General features: G+C 34.4%; 1 non-coding gene across 1 annotated transcript; it reads left to right on the forward strand.

Moving 5' to 3' along the window:
• Positions 1-321: 321 nt before the first annotated feature.
• Trnas-aga (transfer RNA serine (anticodon AGA)) lies at positions 322-395 on the forward strand. Its single transcript has one exon. It is a non-coding gene; the product is annotated as a tRNA-Ser (tRNA).
• The last annotated feature ends 8,849 nt before the right edge of the window (positions 396-9,244 follow it).

A 9,244-nucleotide genomic window follows, 5' to 3' on the forward strand; every position in this document is an offset into this window, starting at 1 on the left:
TTATAACGAGGCGGTACTTGAACGGTTAGCTCAGTTGGTAAGAGCACCGGCACGGAACGCCGGAGGTCGTTGGTTCGAATCCCGCATCGGTCATAAAATTTTGTTTTTCAAATTTTATTTGTGTATTAATCCTAGAAGTGAGGGTTACCAATTTAAAAACATAACAATATATTCTTTAGATATACAAGAGCAACATCTGAAGTTAATTTCCTAATATGCAAATATTGGGGTTGAGCAGGTTATCAACTGTAAATCCTGTAGATGAAGCCACAACCTGAGAGTTGAACAAAGCAAAAAGAATTTTATAACGAGGTGGTACTTGAACGGTTAGCTCAGTTGGTTAGAGCACCGGCACAGAACGCCGGAGGTCGTGGGTTCGAATTCCGCATCGTTCATAATTTTTTTTTTTTAATTTTATTTGTCATTTAGATATTTTCTACATTTATTCAGAGATCCCTAAATACAAACAATGCTAGCCTCCCATGGGCTATTGAAACCCCATGTGCGTCGCACACGTGTTAAATCCTTGTTCAAACGAAACAATTTGCAGGATAACTTCAAAGACATGGGTACCTGCAACCCAGTGATCAACAAAACTATGCTCTCTCGCCCCAAGGATTAAATGAATTTATTTATTGTCATGCGTATAACATAAACAAATTACAGAAGACTCTTAATAATAACCTTAATTGGACGTAATTCCAGTAAAATATGAGTTAAGAACACAAAACTGGTCACGTGATTCATATTAACGGACTGACAAAAAATTGCAGCCCTACTGTCACTCTTTAAATGACATCATGTAATGTAGTGTATCTCCAACTCAAAATTTAGCAATTTGTACTTGACTTAACTACCTAACCGACACATAGTACCTACGGTAGGAATAGTAAATTGTTAACCTAGGGTCGAAAGAATCAATTCCCGAGGTACCTATTTAGACCCGAGCGCAGCAAGGTCGGCTATAGTCCGAGTAGGAATTGATTCTTTTACCCTTTACTTTTCATTTCGAATATGAGGAAGATAAAAGTAGTTGTTTATCTAAACTATTTATTGATAATATATCATAATATTAGTAGTACCTATTTAAAATTAGTTGTCAAATTAGGACAATTTATGTCGACTTTTTAAATTTTAAATATGGAATTCCGCTCAAAGAACTTTACGCTATGTTCACACTGGCTGTTTAGAAAGTCACATGGCCGCAGCATATTTTTTAATTAGTTTGTTTTTACATAAAACTCTTCACAGCTGACAACAGTTCTATTTTCAAAGTTCATTCCGGCCCTTAGGTGGGAAGTAATTTGTATGAGTTTTTCCCTCTCTATGCAGGGAAGCAGCATTTTCCACCCAATAATCACATCAAAACAACATTACTTTCCAAGTATGAGAAATGAAAAGTATATTAATAAAGTAGGTGTAAGATGGCATTCTTCACTGTAAAAGAAAATTCGTATTTTCACCCTGTATTCCGAGAGGAAAGTGGCACTATTCGGCCCTTTGAATTTGTTTACGTATGCGTCATAACATAACAATACATAACAATTGTATAGGGCAGTGGGGGGGGGGGGACGCTGTCAAATGTGAACGGCCAGCCAAAGGATATCTAATACCAGCCTGAGAGGGAATAAAATAATGCAGAACCCTGTACTCGAAGTAAGTCCGATAAAACTATTCCTCACCGTGTCCACAAACATAATTACACTCACACAAGTACAATGAAACTATGCCTTAACAATTGTATCGTGAAAGAAACGAAGATTTTCTAAGATAACTATTTTCAACAGAACATTTGCTCGTGAAGGTGACGAGTGTCGGCCGGGAACAAAATACCGCGTCATCATCATGGACCTCAGTTTGTTTTGCTTGCGTTGCGTGTGTGTTCGTGGTAAATATTTTAGTAACATTCAAAGTCAAAGTCAAATGAACTTCATTAAATGGGTACTTTCAAAAATAGGGTGTACACCTTCCTTAAAGGCTGGCAACGCTCCTGTGATTGCTCTGGTGTTGCAAGAGAATGTGGGCGGCGGTGATCACTTAACACCAGGTGTCCCATACGCTCGTTTGTCATACTTTTCCATAAAAAAATATTTCAATGAGGATTTTACAATTGTTGTAACTTACATTACAAATTACTTAGTAAGCTACATCTGATATATGAAAAAGCGTATTAAATATCAAATATTCAATAAGAAGTAATATATTTTTTTTAAAGATAAATTATCGTATATTGGATCCTCAACAATGCTTCGTGTAGACGAAGGTCGTGATTACTTTCATGATTAGTAATCGCATCCAACAAATTCATCGATTTCTTAACTAAATATAACAGGTCAACCTGTTCACCACAAGCAGCACTCGTTCACGAGTTGATGGATCAGCCACTGTTCCCTAACACATATTTGAGGGAAGGAGACGATTGGACCAATGATTTGGAAGCACCGTTGGAGGAAGTTCGTCCAATTACTTAGCAGATTTTTTTTTATTTTTTTTTATTTATAGCTTTATTTCCTTACATATATACATTAAGATATTTACTTATAAATTGTATTTGTTAGTATGTGTATTTCACTATTTTAAATAAAAAATAACAATTTTGTTAGTATAATTAGTTATTATTTTCGACATAAGGACTGCCTCTAGCGGTAAAAGCCTCCTCTATTGATTTCCACTTGTTCCTGTCTCTTGCAATTATTGTCCACATCTTTCCTGCTGTTTCTACTATGTCATCGCTCCATCTCTAATTAGACCTGCCTCGATTTTGACTTATCAGATACGTATTGAAAATTCTCTCAATACAAACACTAGAAACATGATATAACTGAAAAAAATTATATCTCATTATTTTACAATTACTTTCATTTAAGATATCGTTTTCACAATAACTGTGTCATTGACATTCTGAGGTTCGTTAAATGTTAATATCTCAAAAACTCTAAGAGAAAGGTTAGTACATACGAGTGAGTAAGGAAGCCTTGAGTCAGAAGTCAGCTTGCGAGACCGTCACTGGTCACGATTTAGAAATTATTGCGATACACTAATTTAACTTACAGAAGATATTCATATTCATATGTGTATTGTATGTATAATGTATTTATATTGTTCTACAATATAATATAAGAACATTCAATATTTAAGGCTGACTGAGATGTGTAGCTTAGTCCTAAGTTTACTATTTTTTTCTTCAATATATGTTATATAAATAATATTATGTAATAAAAATATCTGACTATTAGATTAGCGCGGTCGACAGAAGCTTTTCATATCTAATATATAAAATTCTCATGTCGCGCTGTTTGTAGTTAAACTCCTTCGAAACGGCTTGATCGATTCTCATGAAATTTTGAGTGCATATTGGGTAGGTCTGAGAATCGGACAACATCTATTTTTCATCCCCCTAAATGAAAAGGGTGGTCCACGCCAATTTTTTTTTTTTTTTTTTGACATTTTTTTTAAATTTGTTTGATTGTGAGTCAGCATTAAAAATACATACAACTGCAAATTTTCACTCATCTACGATCAACAGTTACTTTTGTATGGCGATTTTAATATCGGCAATACAACGTTTGCTGGGTCAGCTAGTATTATTATATAAGTATAGATCATTCATATCATTAAAAAAAAACTCTATTCTAATTTCCTTAAAGGCCGGCAACGCTTCTGTAATTCCTCTAGTGTTGCAAGAGATTGTGGGCGGCGGTGATCACTTAACACCAGGTGACCCGTACGCTCGTTAGTCCTCCTATTCCATAAAAAAAAACTTTTGATGTAAATCTAGCACTACCATCGCTTCAAATAAAATGCACGCTGTCTCTCACGGTATTATTTTATGTGCGCCTTTAAATAAGATTTAAAACAATATGACATACATTATAATTTAGTTATCCTTATTTTTTTATATAGCCCTGCTTATACATACGTATACACTTAATACAATCACGCGATAAAAGTTATTAAAAATTTAAAAAATTGAGTTACATTGCGTTCAAAACTATTATTTAATTTTACAATATTATATTAACGGTACATTATATATTATTTTTAAACAAAATAATGCTTTCCTATGGGTAAATATATTTAAATACAATGATTACATTAAATTTATACTATCATTACGGGTAAGTGTATCAAGAATACTGGCAGCATTTGCACATTGGATAGCTAGGATGATCGAAATAGTTGCCAGCGCTTGAGTTACCAATAGCCTTATGGAGACGTGTACATACTAGATAGTACTTTGTATACTCTTCGCGCCTCTGGCCTCTATTATTTTATTTATATATTACTAGCTGCCCCGACAGACGTTGTACTGTAGATAATAAAAAAAATACTGTTTTGTAGGAATTCGCACATAATATTTCAAAACATCAAGAATTATTTCGTAAAAAATGCTCCCTGTTGTCATAATGTAATTGTTTCACAGCGGAACTGTCATACCGTGCGTCACTAAATTCTCTCATCGAAAATATGTCCATACATAAGTAATATTGAAAATAAAAATAATTCTGGGTCCCAAATCGAAATAAAAACTATCCTATATCACAAGTTGGACCAAACTGCACTGCAATGAAGAAATCCCCATTAAAATCCGTTCATTAGTTTAGGAGTCCATCGCGGACAAACAACGTGTCACGTAATTTATATATATTAAGATTTTTATAAGGCCACACAGTAACTGTTTCACTTTCAAAATTTTGGTCATCCTCAATCCTCTACAAAGTTTTGAGCATGTGTATCTAGGAACATGTCTTCTAATAATCTAAGAATTATACTCGTATCAATCAGATATAAAGTGAAATCGCAGTAATGGTTGCTATCATATTTCAGGCAACAGGACCACCGGCAGCGCAGACAGACAAATGGTAATTTGTCACAGAGATAATGGATACTTACTTGTGCAAAGCGATAGTATTCATATAAGTAACCTATATGACAGAGATGAAAAATTGTTTAGCAGCAATAGTGGTGACTTGGTCCGTGCCGTGAAACAAAAAAATATAAGTTGGATATTTTTTTTTTAAATCTGGATTTTGCTACTTGCTACTGACGAGATATACCAATATACTAATACTTTTGTGAAAGAATCCTTTTTTATTTGTATGGCAACCATCTTAGTTTTCAGCAACATTAATGTCTAATGTTCAGTTGTCATTCATTCATTCAGCAAGCCAGTCGAAATCACGGAGAGTGGAGTCTCATTAAATTCAAAATTCCAATATTTTTTATTCAAAATAGGATTTAAAATCACTTATTGAACGTCAAACACCCATTCGGAAATTTATGCCTTGACCTTACTCAGAGAACTTCCTCTCAGCGCGGCGGCACAATTAACCGCCCATCCTTTTAAAGTGGCAAATTTTGATGTTATCGCAGTTGTAAGTTATTGGGCATAAATAAGTCAAGTGTGAAAGAAATGTAGTGACGAAAAAATTACAAACTACCCACTTAACTTTGTTTTTTTACGCATAAGTTGTGAATAGGATAAATATCGAACTTCGTCTCATTATCGTTATCGTTGCCATACTGCTTACATTGCTTCAGTGGCATTAAAAGTAAACAATTTGATTGTTTTTTTTGGTTTCGTAACTTGAAGGTAGTGTTTGGACATCACAAACATGCCATTTGATGCTAATTCAGTGGCGAGAGCCGTCGCTCTTATCGACGAAGGGTTTAGTCAGCGTTACGTGGCGCGGAAGCTTGGTGTCGCACGTACCACCTTAAGAGATGCAGTGAAACGGTTTCGGGAAACTGGCTCTTATGAGCGAAGACCAGGACAGGGCCGAAAAAGATGCACCTCCGCTCGTGACGACCGATTTCTTGTGACCAATGTTCTAAGAAATCGGTTCACTACAGCTGTTGAGGCACGAAACCAACTTCGTGAGGTTCGCAATGTTCAAGTGAGTTAAAGAACAGAGAGAAGAAGACTAGGAGAGAATGCCCTTGGAGCTTTTCGACCATCTCGAGTGCCACAATTGCTCGTAGGCCACCGGAGAGAAAGACTTTTTCCCGAGAGCACGCCGAATGGAATATGGAACAATGGAAGAATGTTATGTTTACTGACGAGAAAAGAATATGCTTGCACGGTCCTGACGGTCGCCAGCGTGTATACAGACGCAATAATGAAAGGTTTGCACCATGTAATGTTGTGGAAACAGTAGGTTACCAAGGTGGCTCTATCATGATATGGGGCGGCATTACTTACGAAGCACGCACCGACTTGGTTATCTTCGAAAGAGGTGGAATAAATGCTCAGAGGTATGTAACAGAAGTGTTGGAACCTCATGTAATGCCATTTGCTCCATTTATTGGCGAAGATTTTTTATTAATGCAGGACAACGCTCGCCCCCACGTTGCTAGAGTTGTTACCGCGTACCTTCGAAAATTAACATGGCCGTCCCGGAGCCCAGATTTAAATCCTATTGAACACATATGGGACAATTTAAAAAGACGTGTTCGAAGCCGCATACCAGCTCCAACCACCATAGATGAATTAAAACAATCCGTGATTGAGGAGTGGCAGAACATTCCACAACAACAGATCAAAGATGTCATCGACAGCATGCCAAACCGTTTGATGGAAGTCATGAGGGCTAGAGGTGGAAATACGCACTATTAGAATTCATTTATTCAGCAGATTTTTTATTTTTAAGCCATTTCATCACATTTGTTAATTTACGGTCAAAGTGTTTTTCAGACTTTTTTATAAATAAACGTAATAATTAAAAACAATATTATCTTTCATTTTACTTCAATATACCTACGTTATAAAATAACATTCACAAGTAAGGCCACAATTTTTTTTTAAACCAAAATCGTAAAAAATCAAGGTGGGCGGTTAATTGTGCCGCTGAGTGTATATTTTGGTCTTCAATTTAATTAGGTACAATAAAATTTATTATTCAATAGTTTGAAGGCGATCCATCCATCCATCCCAATCTTCATTACGTTAGATAACCTTTACCTCAAAGTCTTTAGCAAGTCTTTTGAATTTCTCAACACATTTGTTTTGTATATATTCTGGAAACATGTTTTAAAAGCAGCGCCCAATAAAATACTTACTAACTCGACTTAACCGAGTGGTAGTTTTAACATGTTTCTTTTTTCCTGGTATTAACATTATGATTACCTATATCACAGTTTCTAGCAAATTCACTAATTACTATTTACATCCATAATAAGTATTTATTGAGTTGCAACAGATAAAATGTTTTTCTTATTTTTTTTTCTGTTAATGTTATCACCTAGGTTATAAATAGCGCAAATAACCTTCTTCTGCAGGATTCTCGTCTGTTAAGCTTTGGGTATCGATCTCTACAATTGTGTTGAAAGATCTGCTAGCTGCAAGTGTACCAAATAATATTCAACTAATTAGCCAACAGCATGATTGCTTTGTCAATAAACATAAATCGGACGACATGTTAGTAGGTCAGGCGGGAAATATATATCTCGATCATATTTACTGACCTTTCTACTCTTAGATACCGCGATTCTTGAACATGCTTTATCTATTGCATTGAATTTTGGACTGTGACTTTGATATTTGCTGCAAATAACAATATGCTCTCATAAGCATGTCCACTGTAATGTGTGCCAAACAAAATATTAGAGGAACGCTTAGTGACAGGGACAATACCGATTTCTAACTGTTGGAAACAGTGAAGTATCGAGTACAAAAAACCTTATACTTAACCTAACCTTAAACCTTGTGCCTTACACAAGTTCTACTTAGCCCCATTAACTATATTCACATATTAGACAAGATACCAGACAAAAATAGTTGATAGCAAATAGCCAGGTATTCCAAGTTTCCTGGATTTTCCTCCACAAACCTTATGTATTAGTTTTTAAACATAATAAAGTTTTATCCCCCAACAATAGAAGTTGTAGAAATAGTTGTAGAAATAAGTTTTCTGATACCTACATATATAAGGCTTAATTGTAAATTACTTTAATAAGTATATCATAAGTAATTTTGTATATATATTTTACTATCAAATATAGAAATTTGGATTTTTTTTTGACAAAAATAGAAAGAGGAAGATACGTATCTTTATTTACTTTTTATAAATTTTATACAGTTAAGTATCTATAGATGTATTTTTGGATCACAAATTATTATGTTGTACAAGAATTACTACTTGCACTTTTTATTAAACTAAAGGAACAGGCAATCCTAATCAACTGATAGTACAGAATAGATTATAGAAGTTACTTCGAGTCTGCAGGAGTGGTCCCAAGAAAGGCAATGACACCTGTATGGATCGTTTTATATTTTTTGTTTTCACCACAGTAAAATCATAATAGTATGGAAATAAAAAGTCATTTCAGCACAATGCTGCTGCCGTTGAAGTTGAAATGCTATTATGGTATTTTTTTAATAATAATTGTATTGATTATAAATATTACTGATAAAGTGAATTCTTATATTTATATTAAGTATCGATTCGGTATAAAAATAATTTGCAATTGAGTTTGTTAATAGGAAAATTACCTCATTTGGTTTTAGCACCAGATATGACTATTGATATCTGGTATGCATAGATATAATAATATAACAGATATTTGCAATAAATTCACATTCTTAAAAAACTTTGAGCAATAAGCAACTTTCCCTATCCAAATGACAATATTAATTCGCTTGGTTCTTAGTTATAACAGTTTAATTGAATTAAGTTTCTTCAATGATAATCAATACATAAAGGGTGAATGTTCATTGCGTATTCAATACAAAAATTATAAAATAAATCTTTTATAATAACATGTTACAATTTATTTGCTTAAAATATATAGATAAATTAATGGTATTAACTACTGTTATAATTGTACTATGTCAGTATTGTACATTAGCTGCAAAATCCGCTCGGTACTCACAGCATAACAACATCATTCGATTAATTACAGAATCACTTTCATTGCCTTTCTCCGATAGTGTTGAGGGCCTCGCATCAATCAATATTTATATTATGATAGAGCGACTTTGCTGTTCAATGTTTAACTCACTTTCTCGGTCAACGTTCATCATTGCTAATAACTGCTGGGGGATACGCCGGTGGCTGCTGCTTTCAATAGTTATACTTGAATTCTAATAGCCTGGCCAAATAAGACTTTAGATAGTCCTAATGACGTCTGCACACTAATAAATAAATAAATTTGTTTATTTCTTTAACAAAAAATACTTAAAAACTAGGGGCAGGTGTCTCCCGTTAAGCTTATCGCCTGTGTTGGGAGTCACCGCTCTTTAACC

This window comes from Leptidea sinapis, chromosome 18 (genome assembly GCF_905404315.1).
Source record: "Leptidea sinapis chromosome 18, ilLepSina1.1, whole genome shotgun sequence".
Classification (NCBI taxonomy): Eukaryota; Metazoa; Arthropoda; class Insecta; order Lepidoptera; family Pieridae; genus Leptidea; species Leptidea sinapis.